The sequence below is a fragment of the Psammomys obesus genome, unplaced genomic scaffold, assembly GCF_907164565.1.
Source record: "Psammomys obesus unplaced genomic scaffold, mPsaObe1.curated_primary_1811, whole genome shotgun sequence".
In the NCBI taxonomy this organism is placed as follows: domain Eukaryota; kingdom Metazoa; phylum Chordata; class Mammalia; order Rodentia; family Muridae; genus Psammomys; species Psammomys obesus.
The window spans coordinates 33,478,373-33,496,317 of record NW_026585797.1 but is presented as its reverse complement, the minus strand read 5'-3'; positions in this window follow the sequence as shown (position 1 = coordinate 33,496,317).

Sequence of the window (17,945 nt, the reverse complement as noted above, 5' to 3'; positions counted from 1 at the left end):
CATCTTACCCATGATCCTCTTTCTTGTTTATCTTCTTTAGGTGGATAGATTTCAGTATATTTATCCTATCTTATAGATCTATATAAGTGAGTATATACCATGTGTGTCTTTCTGCTTTTGGGATACCTCACTCAGGATGATTGTTTCTAGGTCCCACCATTTGCCTGCAAATTTCGTGATTTCCTTGTTTTCAATTGCTGAATAGCATTCCATTGTGTAAAAGTACCACAGTTTCTCTATCCATTCCTCAACTGAGGGACATCTGGGTTGTTTCCAGGTTCTGGCTATTACGAATAAACATGGTTGAGCAAATGTCCTTGTTGTGTACTTGAGCCTCTTTTGGATATATGCCTAGGAGTGGTATAGCTGGATCTCTTGAGGAAGCACTATTCTTAATTGTCTGAGAAAGCACCAGATTGATTTCGAAAGTGTTTGTAGAAGTTTGCATTCCCACCAGCAGTGGAAGAGGATTCCGCTTCCTCCACATCCTCTCCAGCATGTGTTGTCACTTGAGTTTTTGATCTTAGCCATTAAGGTCGGTGTCAGGTGAAATCTCAGGGTCGTTTTGATTTGCATCTCTCTGATGGCTAAGGACAATGAGCATTCTTTAAGTGTTTCTCTGCCATTCTGTATTCCTCTACTGAGAATTCTCTGTTTAGCTCTGTACCCCATTTTTTAATTGGATTGCTTGATCTGTTGTTTTTAGGGAAACAACACCCTTCACAATAGTCACTAATATCATAAAGTACCTTGGAGTGACTCTAACCAAGCAAGTGAAAGACCTGTATGAGAAAAACTTCAAGTCTCTGAGGAAAGAAATTGAAGAAGATATCAGAAGATGGAAACATCTCCCAGGCTCATGGATCGGTAAGATTAACATTATAAAAATGGCTATTCTACCAAAAACAATCTACAGATTCAATGCAATTCCCATCAAAATGCCAACACAATTCTTCATATATCTTGAGAGAAAAATTATTAACTTCATTTGGAGAAACAAAAAACCCAGAATTTCCAAAACGATCCTGCACAACAACAGATTGTCTGGAGGCATGTCCATCCCTGATATCAAGCTGTACTACAGAGCAATAGTAATAAAAACAACATGGCATTGGCATAGAAATAGAATAGTGGATCAATAGAGCCAAATAGAAGACCCAAAATTAAACCCACATACCTATGGATATTTGATTTTTGACAAAGAAGCCAAAACCATTCAGTGAAAAAAAAAAAAAAAAAAAAAAAAAAAAGACAGCATCCTCAACAAACAGTGCTGGTCCAACTGGATGTCTACATGCAGAAAAATGAAAATAGATCCATATTTATCACCCTGCACAAAACTAAAGTCCAAGTGTATCAAAGATATCAACATAAAAGATACACTAAATCGGTTAGAAGAAAAAGTGGGTAAGACATTGGAACTCATTGGCACGGGAGACAACTTCCTGAACAGAACACCAACAGCACAGGCTCTAAGAGCAACAATCGATAAATGGGACCTCATAAAGCTGAAGAGCTTCTGTAAAGCAAATGACATAGTCACCAAAACAAAACGACAGTCTACAGACTGGGAAAGGATCTTCATCAACCCTATATCTGACAGAGGGCTGATATCCAAAATATATAAAGAACTCAAGAAGTTGAAATGCAACATTTCCATTTTCCTAAGGACAGTCGTTCAAGAAAATCTCGGCACACAGGAAGACTTCATGTAAGTTGGTGTTCTGTAGCAGGGTGTTCAGCTTTCTCATTCGATCCCCTATTGGCAGCTATTCATAACACAAATGCTTTTGTCCTTTTTCCCCTCTCTCTGCCACAATAGGCCAAGTAATTAACCAAGTGAAGAGGCTGTCAATTAAACACTGATACTAATCTAGGCATAAAAGCTTCTTTAGGGAACATTGGTTTTGAACATATTTTCAGCATCATCAGCATTGATTTTATTCAATCCAATTCTCATACAATTGAGTGCTCCAAATGTTTACATGCCATCCAGGCAACGCATGCAACATGGATGACCCACACTGTAGAAACAGTGCAAACAAAGAATGTGAGAAGAATAAGCTCTCTATTGTGACGGCAAGGCCTATTTTTCCAGGAATAGATGTTCTGTCATTAATTAATGTCCCGCATCTTTAATGATAAGATTGTCAAGGACAATTAAGGAAATGATTATAAGTGTCCTTGGTAACTGGAATGCCCTACAGATTTTTAGCTTACTTTCCCTAAGTGTGGCTTAAAGGTCGTTTCTTTGAAGTGTGAAGCATTAAGCATGCCTTCCATTGGTGTCATTATGTACAAATGCAGCACAAAAAAGAAGAAGACATCTTTTTACCTTGAATTTTTTTCAGCACAAATAACACGATATTTAAAAATAATTAAAGCTGTGCATCACTGCATAAGCAATTCAGTAATAGCTAATTTTGAATATTCATTGAAAACGAAAGATTCATGATTAACTGTCAACTCTCTTTGCTAAATTCATATATTGTACACTACACTGTTTGCTTCAGACCCATTTTGAGCTATCAGTGTGTGTTCATGGATTATTTATCTACATCAGTGATATTCCTCTCTCACTTTCATTTTTGCCTGTTGTTACATCAGTTGAGCCTATAGCTTTGCCCAAGCACTGCATCAAATTCCTGTTTTTCAGGAAAGGTCCTCCTTCCAATCTATCATCAAATTATAAATAAGCTGTAATTTAATGCTAGCTTCAAGTTACTCTGCTAGTCTGTTGCAGTCCCAGCAGAAGCTCTAAAACCCAGGTCAGTATTCAAGCACTCTGTTCCTCATATCGCAGAAAGCAGCAGTAACACCACGTCTGTTGGTTTTTTTTTTAATTTTTTTATTAATTACACTTTATTCATTTTATATCCCACCATAAGCCCCTCCCTCCTCTCCTCCTGATCCCATCCTCCCTCCCCTTTCTGCATGCATGCCCCTCCCCAAGTCCACTGATATCGGAGGTTCTCCTCTCCTTCTTTCTGATCTTAGTCTATCAGTTCTCATCAAAAGTGGCTGTTGTTTTTATGCAGTACTGGAAATCAAACCCTGGCTTTACCACATGGTCACTTAGCACTCTATTCTTGGACTCTGGAAACCCTGATCTTCTTAATAACTTACTGAATTTGTTCTTTGACAGTATGATACATGTGTGAAGAGCACCCTGATTGTTGCAACACCCCTACCCTCTCTAATCTTCCACTATTATCCCCCCTCCTCCCATCAGGTCACTTTCTCATATTCATGTTATCTATGTGAGCATGAGCTTGAAACTATAGATTGGATCCTAGGTGGGTACACAACTGAAAACAATGACTGCCACTCCCTCAGGCTCTATCAAAAGCATGAATGCTGAGCGTTTGGGAAATTAAGGCAACCTTAATCCATGATTAACTGCTGATGGGCCTATTCTTGTGTAGGCCCACTGCAGGCAGCTAGAGCTGCTGTGCAGGAAGTCATCATTGCATTTGCTGTGCTATGCCCAAAAGACAACATTGCACAGTTCTTTTTCCCTGTCTTCTGGCTCTTCCATTCTTTCTGCCCCATCTTCTAAAGTAGTCCCCGATCCTTAGAGGGAGTGGTATAAGTGTTTAGTTTAAGATTGAGCACTCAACTGTCACTTACCCTCAGTGCCTCAGAAACCATTCATCTCTCATTCACTGCAAAGAAAAGCTTCTCTGGTTAAGGCTATCTATCCACTTATTCCATGGTCATTTTCCAAAATTCTTTAAAGTACTAGATAAAGGTTTAAATAAAGAGCATCGTGGCAATGACCAGTACTACAGCACTTTAAAATTTACATTATTCAATGGTGACAATAGAAACATATTTATTGTACTAAATATGAGAAATATAAGAAGAAAAACTAGCTGGGCAGTAATGGTACATGCCCTTAATCCCACCACTCAGGAGGCAGAGGCAGGAGTATCTCTGTGAGTTCCAGGCCAGCCTGATCTACAGAGCAAGTTCCAGGACAGCTAGGGCTACACAGAGACACAGATGGAGGAAGAGGAGGAGGAGGAGGAGGAGGAAGGGGGAAAGAAGAAAAAGAGAAGAACTAAATAATATAGCATATCACTCTTTGAATATATATTGACTTTTATTACATAACTAAAATTATGTATCTACATTTACTAGTTATTTTATTTGATATTATTAGTATATTCAAACTATGCACCAGTTTTATTTAAAATGTGAGACTTTAAGTAGATAGTTGTAACATATTGCCAAATTGTAATGTATTAAATAATCTTCTTTCGTGACGGAGCTGTTCACAAACCTTGAGTATACCACCCTGCACACAACGCTTGCCCTCAACCATGTTCTTGGAATACTGTGATGGGTGACTTGAGGTGTCAATGTAACTGAATGAAGGTGTGCCTCTTTCTGCTGCTGAAGCAGAGCCCAGGCTTTGCTTAAGACTCCATCAGCTTCCACCCAAACTAATGCAGTAGCATTCTGAGTTCACAGATAAGAGCATCAGTAATCATCCAAAACTCTGAACATTCCTCATTTAATCCGTAATCTCTGATAGCAATGAACATGCTGAAAACTATATTTCCAAAGCACTAATAAGCGCTTCATTTTGGAAACCCTCAGTAGGATTTTATAAGCACTTATGACAGTTTTTACATGTATGATCTCAAAGATGTCTATTTCAGCTAACTTGGCTCATACAATTAATTATGTCTTTCACAAGAACTCTAAGCTTGGTTACTAGAAAATGCTAAGGATGCAATACATTTGTTTGGCACCAAGCGTCTTAGCAGGCAAACTATCTTAACTTCTAAAATTCTGTAGTTTGTACTTTTTTATTTATTACAATTTATTCACTTTGTATCCCAGCTGTAGCCCATATCCTTGTCCCCTGCCAATCCTGCCTTCCCTCCCTCTTCTCCTCCCAAGTACCTCCCAAAGTCCATTGATAGGGGAGGTTCTCCTCCCCTTTCATCTGACCCTAGCCTATCAGGTCTCATCAGGACTGGCTGAAGTGTCTTCCTCTGAGGTCTGGTAAGGCTGCCAGATCACCTCAGGGGGAGGGGATCGAGAGCCAGCCACTGAGTTCAGGTCAGAGACAGCTCCTACTCCCATTGTTAGGGTACCCACTTGGAGACTTGAACTGCCATTGGCTACATGGGTACAGGGGTTCTAGGTACTTTTTGTAATAATAGGGATTAATAAATACTTTCTTTGTACTGAAAGAAGCTCAAGGATTTGATATTTCTATTCTAATTTGCATTTATAAATTCTCTTCATTTAAGATTTTGCTCACAGCAAATAAGTTTCACAATAAAAGTTTTTTGCATTTTGATAATTTTTTATTTTGTGAAAATATGGATGTTATCCTTTAGAAGTTATATTTTTTTCTTTTTTATAATTTTTTCTTTATATTTTTATAAATTATAGTTTATTCACTTTGTATCCCTGCTGTAGTCCCTTCCCTCATACCTTCCCACTACCACTCTCCCTCCCTCATCTTCTCCCATGCCTCTCCCTGAGTCCACTGATAGGGGAGATTCTCCTCCACTTCCCTCTGACCCTAGCTGTCAAGTCTCATCAGGACTGGCTGCATTGTTTTCCTCTGTGGCCTGGTAGGGCATCTCCCTAATCAGCAGGAGGTGATCAAAGAGCCAGCCACTGAGTTCATGTCAAAGACAGTTCCTGTTCCCATTACTAGGGAACCCACTTGGAGACTGAGCTGCCCTGAGCTACATCTGAGCAGGGGTTTTAAGGGTTCTAGATTGTCTCCATGAATGGTCCTTGGATGGAGTATCAGTCTCAGAAAAGACCCCTGTGCCCAGAATTTTTTAATCTGTTGCTCTCCTTGTGGAGCTCTTGTCCCTTCCAGGTCTTTCTATCTTCCCTTTTTTTCTTAAGATTCCCTGCACTCTGCCCAAAGTTTGTCTATGAGTCTCAGTATCTCCTTTTATACCTTGCTGGGTAAAGTCTTTCAAGGGTCCTCTGTGGTAGGCTCCTGTCCTGTTGCCTGTTTTCTCCCTCTTCCAAGGCCCATCGCCTTTCCTTTTCTGCATGAGGACTGATCATCTTATCCAAGGTCCTCCTTCTTGCTTAGCTTTTTTAGGTGCGCAGATTTTAGTATGTTTATCCTTTATTATATGTCTAATATCCACTAATAAGTGAGTATATACTGTGTATGTCTTTCTGTTTCTGAGATACCTCACTCAGGATGATCTTTTCTAGTTCCCACCATTTGCCTGCAAATTTCATGATTTCCTTGTTTTTAATTGCTGAGTAGTATTCCATTGTGTAAAAGTACCACAATCTCTATATCCATTCCTCCATTGATGGACATCTGGGTTCTTTCCAGATTCCGGACATAATGAATAAAGCTGCTACAAACATGGCTGAGCAAACGTCCTTGTTGTGCACTTAAGCATCTTTTGGATATATGCCTAGGAATGGTATATAGCTTGATCTTGAGGAAGCACTATTTCTAATTGAGAAAGAGCCATATTGATTTCCAAAGTGTTTGTTCAAGTTTACATTCCCACCAACAATGGAGGAGGGTTCCCCTTCCTCCATAACCTCTCCAGCATGTGTTGTCACTTGAGTTTTTGATCTTAGCCATTCCAATGTGTGTGAGGTGAAATCTCAGGGTCGTTTTGATTTGCATTTCCCTGATGACTAGGGATGTTGAACATTTCTTTAAGTGTTTCTCTGCCATTTATTATTCTTCTATTGAGAATTGTCTGTTTAGCTCTCTACCCCATTTTTTAATTGGATTACTTGATTTGTTGCTGTTTAACTTTTTTAGTTCTTTATACATTCTGGATATTAGCCCTCTGTCAGATATAGGGTTGGAGAAGATCTTTTTCCAGTCTGTAGGCTGGAGTTTTGTTGATGACAGTGTCCTTCGCTTTATAGAAGCTTCCCAGTTTCATGAGGTCCCATTTATTGATGGTTGCTCTTAGAGCCTGTGCTGATGGTGTTCTATTCAGGAAGCTGTCTCCTGTGCCAATGAGTTCCAAGGTCTTCCCCACTTTTTCTTCTAACTGACTTAGTGTATCTAGTTTTATGTTGAGGTCTTTGATCCACTTGGACTTTAGTTTTGTGCAGTGTGATAAATATGGATCTGTCTGCATTTTTCTACATGTAGACATCCAGTTAGACCAGCACCATTTGTTGTAGATGCTGTCTTATCAATTTTGGCTTCTTTGTCAAAAATCAAGTATCCATATGTGTGTGGGCTTATTTCTGGGTCTTTTATTCGATTCCGTTGATCCACCATTCTGTTTCTATGCCAAGAATTTATCTTTTTCAAAAGTAAATTTTGTGGCTAAATTTTTGCCTACTTGCTGTGGAAAGAGGATTAATCTCAGCTGTTTGTATTCTTGTACCATAGCCATGAAAGAAAGAAAGAAAGGAAGAAAGAAAGAAAGAAAGGAAGGAAGGAAGGAAGGAAGGAAGGAAGGAAGGAAGGAAGGAAGGAAGAAAGGAAGAAAGGAAGAAAGGAAGAAAAGAAAGAAGAAAGATAAATGTTGGTTTGGTTTCTGGGAAGCAGTGCATTTGGTAAAGGATCTCAGAAATGGAGTGCTAGGCAGCTTCCTGAAAGTATGTAGACGAATGACTGCCTATCTGTACACAGAGGAAGAACAAATGTGAACATAAAGGCTGCCCAATGAGCATACTTACACACACACACACACACATCCATGCACAAATGCTTACGAATACACAAATACAGCCATACACACATGCACAAATCCATACTCACATGCTCACACACACACACACACACACAGCACTGAAAGACTCTCACACCCATATATACATGCTTACCTATAGACACAAACAAACGTGTTGACACATGCACAAATGCATACATACATGTTCACACACACACACAGGTACACACATGCACAAAAGCCACACTACATACACTAACAATGTGAGAATGTCAAAGAGAGACTTTGCTATTGTTGATCACTAACTAGACTTTACATTTATTTTTACAAGGTAAGTTTTTCTCATCTGTTTTCCAGGAATAGTTTAATAGGCAGTAAAAGTGATACTTAAAATTAACATTTCAACTTAGAGTTTATAATAACATCTGGATAGGAGTCTCCCAATTTCCAACAAAAGGCTCATTAATATACAAAAGGGAAAAAAACTAAAGTGTTGTCACTGAAAATTAAAATAATTTTCAAAGTAAAAACTATTAACTACCCACAGGGAAGGAGTCAAAGTATTGGGTAGCACAGTTGGTAGCTTGCCCATTCTTTATTCATCAAATAGCCACCTGGAGGTGAACACAGAATTTTCATTTAACTCCCTGACTACAGAGCATGTAAACAGATGCACCTTGAATCTGTAGCTCCTGTTCCATGTAGACAGTACTGGTTCTCCGTGATTCTCAGTCCGTACTAATGCTAAATCTGGTCAAAGCTAGTGGGGCCTCTGCCTGTACTCCCCCCATCCCCGTTATCTATCTTAATCTATCCATGGTCTCAGAAAACAGGCAGAGGGAAGTGAAGTAATAGTGCTGATTAACTGCTGACATCTTAGTCCATCAGGAAGTTTGTAGAAAGAAGTACTATTAGGATAGAAATATCAAATCTTGAGCTTCTTGCAGTGCAAATATTTATTAATTCCTAATGTTACAAAAACTCCAAACTACAGCATTTCAGTAATTAAGACAGTCCACCTGCTGTGAATCGAATAAAACACTTGCTGCCAAACAAATGCATCCTTAATATTTTTAGATTTTTAGCAAACAAGCTTAGCATTCTTGTGAAAGACATAATTAATTGGATGAACCAAGTTAGCAGAAATAGAAACCTTTGTGGTAGTGCATGTGGAACTTGGAGTAAGATTTTATAGTATTCCACTGGCAAGTTCAAAAAGAATTATTATTATTGCCTCTGAAATACAGTAATAATTTATAATTACTAAAAGCCATAGGATCTTAAAAGTACAAAGGTAAAGCCTTGAAAATATTCTTGAATTCTTATTAATGCTATTCTTAATTTTCAAATAAGACAGAAATAAAAACCTAGTCAGCGCTAATTCAGGGAGTTTGCACTGTGATGCAATAAATTACACGTTTAAACCAAAGGCTGCAATTTAAAATCAGCAGGTGCTAGGCAGCATTCATTGAGCTTCTCTGTAACTAAATGCTTGCTGTAATAATTTCTCAGTATGCTAGGCAAAACTATCTCCAGTTTATAAGGGAGAAATCAGAGAGTTTCTTTAATATAAAAAGTCAAGTGAAAATTTAAGTTTTCTTGACAGACTTGAAATATTCTCCCTGTTTGGTAACATCGAATCAGATTTGCAAACGATCAACAGAGAATAAACCCAGAAGTTGTCAACCTACAGGGCTGCAACTTAAGCAGCTACTTCTGTAATGATAAGACAGGAGAACCTTGTGACAGTTCCATGGAAAGGTCTGCAGAAAACAAAATAAAAACAGTGGAGAACAGCAGCAACAAAACAGTCAAGTAAAAGGCCCAACTCCGTAATTTCTGTAGATGCTGCTGGTTTCACTTTTTCATGAAGGAAGATTTGTGTGGACAGAGGCAGCCCCAGAGGAAGCTGAGATCTTTCTCCTGACACAAAAGCTCCCGTTCCTCGGCTGGCTTTCATCTTTTTGCTCTTACAGCCACTCTACTCAAGTAGCTGCAAGAATGAACTTAGACCACACTGTCTGTACTTACAGCATTAATATGCCTGCCTGCATATTGCTATATTAGAGATCATAAGTTGTTTATGCTTTGTGTGTGCTCAGTATCTTTTGAATGTGAACAAATTAACTGAATAGCTTAAAAGGCGCACAAGAGAATAAGCCCCGGTTTCAGCTTTTAAAGCTTCCAAGAATGAAAAGAATGGGAGGAAACCAACACCTTCCTTAAGTGTTCCTCCAGCACTTGACTTGGTTGTGAAAGGGAGCATGTCTCTAATATTGTTTGTTTTAAATTGCTTCAATTGTTGTCTTCTGTTTACTTTGAACTTCTTGGAATTCCAAATCTGTAAGCTGCATTCCAGCCAGCAGGGATGTACCTACTACTCAGGAAATCCGTGCCATAAGAGTGAGATTAGTTCATTTTCCTGAGAGATAAGTTCATTAGGAAACTTTGAAAGCTGATGGGGTTATTTTCTAGCAGTTTGAGTTAAACAATTTAAAATATTTGACCATGCACACTTAGTGAACAGCCCATACAAAGGCAGGGATGATGCACACGTGTGCAAGCTGCCACCGTTAGGAAACCCGTGAGTCTGTGAAGTAGATGTTTTTACTCTTAAGTATAGTAGAAGAATGAGTTAGTTCTCCTAACACGGAGGGGGTGTCACTCAGCTGGGACAAACTGCCTAGGAAGAATTTATGCTTGGGCCTGAAGGGGCTTTTTGTGACAAGAGATCCATTACTAACACACCGAGAATGATGGGAAGAAAATTTGCTTGCGCTTCTTGTAGATGACATAACCAGCTAGCCCAACAACCAACTGCCTTTGGGCTTCTTGACTCAGAAGATAAAAGCTGTGAGAATAATGCCACATCCGGCCTACTACCCAGCATTTGCAGTTGCAGCCACCCTCGATTTTGGGTTAAAGGCTGAAGTCTGTTGCAGACTTGTGAGCAAGCTCAGCGAGAGGATGAAGTGAGAAAAGGAGGCTGGGACAAATGAGCAAGCAGAAGACAGAGAGGCCTGCACTCTTGAACACAGAGCATGCAAAGGAGTTTTTGAATCTGAGTGTGTAACCACTATGCATCTCAGCAGGAATGTGAGAAAAGAAGTGTTTACAGGAGAGAGATAAGGAGTATAATTTTGGCATACAATTAAAGAATATTTAAAAAAAAAAGTAATTTCACCAAATATTTTTTTTAAACTAACCATCCCTTATTTTGTGAGGAAATCAGCATGGCAACATGTCTGATAGAGTATGTAACCCCATTTAAACTAAAATATTTATTCAAAGCTATCAAAAATATTGCAAAGGCAACATGGGCATATCTTTATTGTGTATATGTGTTAAAATTTTTAAATATTTACATATATTTTATTAATTAAAAATATAATTACATCACTTCTCCCTCCAATAACTCCCATGTCCCCCCTTACTCCATGACAAACTGATAGCCTTTCTTTTATTATAATTGCTTTGTGTGTTATGATTGTGCAGCAGCAGCTGGTTCCACGTGGGAGGTTTTATTAAGGGAAGGGGGAGGTAGTCACAGAGACCTTCTCTGGGCAGAGTAGGAGAGAGAGAGAAGGAGAGGAAGAGAAAGACATGGTGGGGGGAGGGGGTGCCTCGACAGAGAGGGGGAAGAGCAAGAGAGAGGAAGAGAGTGTAAGAGAAAGAAGGCAAGAGAGCCAGAAGTAAAGGCTTAGTCCTTTTATGGAAAAACTTAACCATGCCTGCCAGGTGCAACTCCTGGAGGGTGACACATGATGACATCACAGGTTGCTAAGCAAAGCAGAAGCAGGCTGCCTAAATACTAACTATATGTATGCATATGTGCATGCATATGTATATAAATACAACCTTCTGAGTCCATTTACTTCTGCTTCTCTGTACATTATTTCAGGGGTGACCACTCTGTATGAAGGAGGGTCCTCCATGGAAGAGACTAATTCTCCCTCTCTTAGCAGTCGTTAGTTGACTCTAGTTCTTTATTCAGGGATGGGCCACCATAAAATTTTCCCCTTCTGTATTCATATGTCTACTGGTGTTGTCATTGTTCAGGTCTTGTTAGACAGCTGTATTTTTGTGGTATCCTGAGTGAATCCTTCCTGTCATTTCTAGGAGACATAATCTCCCAAAAGCTTTCTGAATCCGCTAAAGCTTATAATATTTCTGCCCCACCTTCCTCAATATTCCCTGAGTCTTAGGTGTATGAGTTGTGTTGTAGATCTACCCAATGGGGCTAAGCTACAAGCTCAGTTGACTTCTGCATTATGGCCAGTTGTGAATTTCTATAGTGGTCTCCATTTGACAAAAAGAGAAGCTTCTTTGATGCTACCTGTGGCTCAAGTTTTATACTATAGCTAGCAATTAAGCTGGTCTAAGAAAGCAGAGGCAGTAGGTTATTTAATAAATCCCTATTTTCCTTCTAAAAACTAACTACATTGGGATCAGAACAGTTAAATCAAAGATTTAAAGGAATCAGAATCTGTAAGAGCCAGAAAAGTGGGAGCCCTTTGTCAGAGGTATCATGGATCCTGTGAGCCAGACAAGGTAATGATTCAAAGGACATGGGACTTGGATGTCAGCATGGCTGGCTCAAGACAAAGATGACCAGACAGTCAGGTGGAGTCAGTGTGAATGAGTGAAATGTGAATGAGTGAAGCAGGGAGGAAAACTGCTGTACAGGGTATTGTAATTAGCATTTCCAGAGTGATTTGTCTTAAAATTGGTCATACATAAGATTAATGAAAGGAGATTTTTAGGGAAGTAAGATGAAAACTCAACAGAGAACCCTTTCGTGTAAAAAGATGACAGTGTGGTGGTTCAAATGAGAAATGTCCCCCATAGTCTTTGGTGACTGAATGCTTTATCCTCAGTTGGTAGTGCAGCTTGGGAAGGTTTAGGAGATGTGGTGTCACAGGATGAAGTATGTCACTGGGTCAGGAGTGGTGTGTCTATTCTCTTGTTCACTTTCAATTCACACTCTCTCTGTTTTGTTCTTACGTGCCAAGGCATGAGCTCTTAGCTTTCTACTTCTTCTGCTGTCCCTGCCATTTGCTGCCAAGTTACCCTTGCCATTATAGATCCTAACACTCTGGAAGCATAAGATAAAATAATTCTTTCCTCTGTGAGTTGTCTCAGTCATGGTGTTTTATCATAGCAACTGAAAAGTAACTAATACATATAGTAATCCTCTTTTAAATAAACTCCACTCTGTATCAAAGCAGATGCTGAGACTCATAACCAAACTTTGGGAATCTCATGAAAGAAGGGGAGATAGAAAGACATGGAGGGGACTGGAGTTCCACAAAGAGAGCAACAGAACCAAAAAATCTGGACACAGGAGTGTTTTCTGAGACTGATACTCCAACCATGGACCATTCATGGAGATAATCTAGAACCCCTGCACAGATGTAGCCCATGGCAGCTCAGTGTCCAAGTGGGTTCCCTTGTAATGGGAACAGGGACTGTCTCTGACATGAACTCAGTGACTGGCTCTTTGACCATCTCCCCTTCAGGGGGGTGCAGCCTTACCAGTCCACAGAGGAAGACAATGCAGCCAGTCCTGACTAAGATCAGATGGAAGGGGAGGAGGATCTCCTCTATCAGTGGACTGGGTGAGTGGCATGGGTGGAAAAGAGAGAGTGAGGGTAGAATTGGGAGGGGAAGAGAGAGGGAGCTACAGGCTGGATACAAAGGGAATAAACTATAATTAATAAAATAAAAATAAACTATTATCATAAATAAATAAATGAATAAATAAACTCTGTCACTGGGTAGAATGGAGATTTAACTTCTGTATCCACCTTCCCTCTTTAGGCCAATCTTAGCATAGCAGACTAACCAGTACTGGGCTCTTTCAGGGAAATGATAAGATCATGGGTGTCCTGAATGCTGTTCAGCTGTGGTTTCCCTTCATATGAATAAGGTGGAGAATGCCACTTGAAACACTTTACATCTTCATTCAAAACCATCACAAGCTTTTTATCAAAATAGTTTGGCCATTGCAATTAATTCTAACAAGTTAATCATAATATTTGAACCTACACTAAAGGAACCAATACTTGAAAGCCAGGATATATGCAAATAAAATGCCAAATTATACATTAATAGGGTTACTTAATATATATATGTATGTATGATAGACCATAGAAGTCTTTGTCGATGAAAGAATGTAAAGTCATCAAATGAGAAAGGGGAGGGTTGCAAATACAAATACTGCCTCCTGGCACTGCTTTGCTAGAACAGAAATTGACCACTACAGATGAGTACCATGAAAAAGCAAGTGGTCCAATGTATTGATTTATATTCATCAAAGGCAAGAGAGGAAAGTGACTTGCTTAGAACAGAAATCTGTGGAAAAGCAAGCACTGCATAGAATGAAGCAGGCTCTGAATCTATTTCTCTGCCCACACTGAGTGCCCCCTTCCACTGCCCCACACACTGTCGCTTGGATGAACAGTGGATTGCTGGGTAGAAAGTGTCTGTGACTGTGGGCATCTCAACAACGCAGCAGGTGAAATGCACAAGAGCTAAATTAATGCATCATAGAGGGCAGCTCGGCTGCACATGTTGGGAGGAAACCGCTCTGAGGTTTCAAAGGGAGGAAAGTGCTTGGGAGCTTGTTTAAAAAGATCATAAAGCTCCATCCTCTTTTAGGCCCCTTTCATGTGCTCTGTGAAAGCTTAGAAGTATTCTATTTGCAATATGGGTTTGTGAGTGTACACCCAAAAAAGCTTTCTGAGGAGACATTGATCTTCATTGACAATATTTCACAATATTGGTGCAGCCCATGCAATGGCCATTTGACTCTCTCTCCTAGCTATGTGGCACCAGCGTCAAGACTGCCTCTCTCACATGTGAGCTCCAAGTATTGCCTACAGATACATCCCAATGAAGGAAGCCATCACTTATAAACATTAGTACATGCTCCATACCCTTCCTCCAAAGGAGGACCTAACTACACAAAAGTTTAAAAGCTTCTCTAGCCCCCTTCTCTCTCCATCTCTCTCTCCTTGTCTTTATCTCTGTTTTTCTGTATCTTTCTGTTTTCTTCTTTGTGTATGTGTCTGTCTGTCTGCCTGTCTGCCTGTCTGCCTGAATGAATGAATGAATGAATGAATGAATGAATGACCAATATCCCTTTCATTCAATTAATACTGACTCTGGCATTTGCTTTAAGGCTGATGTCTGGGAGCTATTTCATTGTTAAGGTTTTCTTCTCGTCTAAGTTAACTGAACTTACCACAGTCCATTAAGGTTGTCGTTTTGTCTGAGGACTGTGGGCAAAGGCCGACAGGTAAGGTTACACTCTTATCTCTGTCTGATCAGAAGAGGAAGTCTGGCCGGTGTCCCTTTCGCTTCAAGCTGATTATTGGCCTCCCAGTCACACAAAGGGAGATGACTTCTCTCCACACCTGAAGGCATCTGGGGTGCAATTTGTGTGGTACTTATGGACCTGCTAAAAGGAATGGCTGGCTGTTTTCCTAATCTGAGTGTTTGCATTTGTCCACATAGAGAATGCACAATAAACAAGCTAAAGCACAAGCTTCCATTGTGCTGGACGATGATAACAACTTCTGATGAGGAGATAAAGCTTTTGCACATCTGTACATCAGCACCCTCGTACACATCTTTTGAAACGGCAAGAATTTTGTCATTTCCAAAAGTGTGGGCTAAAACTGACATTTCAGAGAAAGACTTTTCACCTGCTAGTTTTGAAATATTCTGACTCATTTAACCACATGCAGTGCCCAGCATACAGACACTCTTAGGGAGCCTGCACACAGGTTGTAATAGCAAAGCTGCAGATGGACACAAAGAGAAACTGGATGATGGACTTCTGCAGGATTTGTAAAGGAAAAGACGTTAGAGTTCTGATCCTGAAACCTGAGATGAGTTGGCACTGAGGGAAGGAAGAACCTTTTAGTACAAGGATTTTCCTACTTAGCCTATCTCTGTTTTAGATGCATGCTTTCAATATAAAATATTGTGACTTTTTTCCTTTTACTGAAAATAGATTTTTTTTTCTTACATGCGCACTGGTTATGGCTTCTCTTTCCTATGCAACTCCCAACTCTTTCCCATCTGGGTCTGCTCCCTTTGTCCCTCATTAGGAAACAAACAGTTTCTATGGGATGATAACAAAATAAAACGTAATAAGATAAAACAGAAACTAATACAGAATAGAATAAAATTAAACAAAAAAAGGAAAAGAGCCCAGAAAATGGTATAAAAAATAGAGAACCACCTATTTGTACATTCAGGAATTCCATAAAAGTACTAAATAATGTATGTTCAAAGGACTTGCATGGTAAAAAGAGAGAAGAAAAACATACATACATACATGTGCATACGTAATAAAGTAAATTTAAAAATATAAGATAACATTGAAAAGAAAAAGGAGTAGCCCTGGCATGACAGTAAGAGATGAGGAGCCTCCAAAACTGTTCTTGAGTTCATTTTCTCTTGGGCAAGTACTGCTGGTCATATGGCCTACACTTGTTTCCCTTGGAGTACACTTAATATTAATTTGCTAGTGATTATCAACTGGATACTGCTTCTGCGTTAGGGATGGGGGCATGTGTCCATTTTTCCTTTCAGCTGTAGGACCCCCTCTGGTGCAGCCCTGTGCAGCCCCTGCACATGCTGCCAGTCTCTGAGTTCACATATGCATCAGCCATGTTGATTTAGAGGACCTTTTTTCCTTGGTGTCTTCCATTCCTGTTGGCTTTTATACCCTTTCTGCCTCCTCTTCCTTGTGTGCCCTGAGACCTGTGAGGAGGGATTTAATGGAGATATCCCATTTAGGGTTGAGTGTTTCAAGGTCTCACTCTCTGCATAATATCTTGCTATGGGTCTCTGTATTTGTTTCCATCTTTTGCAGGAGGAAGCTTCCATGATGACGGTTGAGCAAGGTACTGATCGAATATAGAGGAATGTCATTGGAATTTTTTTTTTCAGAACAGTACTATTTGGTTTTACCCTAGGACACTGGGCTATCTAGTCACAGGTTCTTGGCCAACCAAGCAGTTTCAGGCATGGATTCCATGTAGTAGAGTAAACCTTAAGTTAAATCAGATACTGGTTGGTCACACCTACAAATCCTGTGCCATCATTGTACTAGCATATCTTGCAGGTAGGACACCATTAGAGACCAGAGCGCTTGCCAATGAGTTGCTGTTTACATTTCTCTTTTGGTAGCACGCAGAGTACCTTCCAGTACCAAGAACACTAGCCTATAAGCATGAAGGCTCTATGTAGGTACCAGCTTGACTTCCCCATATTCTCATGAGTTCTGTAGGTATTGTCTTCAGCAATGGGACACTATGGTCAGTTTGTAGAGAGAAACCTATATAGTCTTGGTAACAGCTTGGGTTGTTTGGGAATTCCCATGGGACTCCTTTGGTTGACAACTCAGTTAGATGTAACCCAATCTTGGAACAGGAAATTTCATTTTTTTGGACAAGAAATTTCCAGCCAGAACTCTGTTTCTCCCATTATTTGGCTATTTCATTTAGCTCACCTTCATATATGTATAAATTTTAGAAAGCTTCTGTTTTATTAGGTTTCCCTACTACCTTTCAAACAGTCGTTAGTTTTTTTAATTTATTTTTTATTTTATTTTTATTAATTACAATTTATTCACTTTGTATCCCAGCTGTAGTCTCCTCCCCCATCTCATCCCATCCCAATCCAACCCTTCATCCCTCTTCTTCTCCTATGCCCCTCCCCCAGTCCAATGATAGGGGAGGTCCTCCTCCCCTTCTATCTGACCCTAGTCTATCAGGTCTCATCAGGACTGGCTTTTTTTTCTTCCTCTGTGGACTGGTAAGGCTGCTCCCACCTATGGTGAAAGTGATCAAAGAGCCAGCCCATGAGTTCATGTCAGAGATGGTTCCTCTTTCTATTATTGGGGAATCCTCTTGAACACTGAGCTGCCATGGCCTACTTTTGTGCAGGGGTTCTAAGTTATCTCCATGCATGGTCGTTGGTTGGAGTATCAGTCTCAGAAAAGACCCAAGTGCCCAGATTTTTTGGTTCTGTTGCTCTCCTTGTGGAGCTCCTGTTCCCTCCAGGTCTTTCTATCTCCCCCTTCTTTTATAAGATTCTCTGCACTCTGCAAAAAGTTTGGTTATTAATCTCTGAATATGTTTTGATACCCTGCTGGGTAGAGTCTTTCAGAGGCCCTCTGTGATAGTCTTCTGTCCTGTTCCCTCCTCCAAGGCCCAGAAAATATTTTCAACAAAATCATAGAAGAAAATTTCCTCAACTTAAAGGAGAGGCCTATAA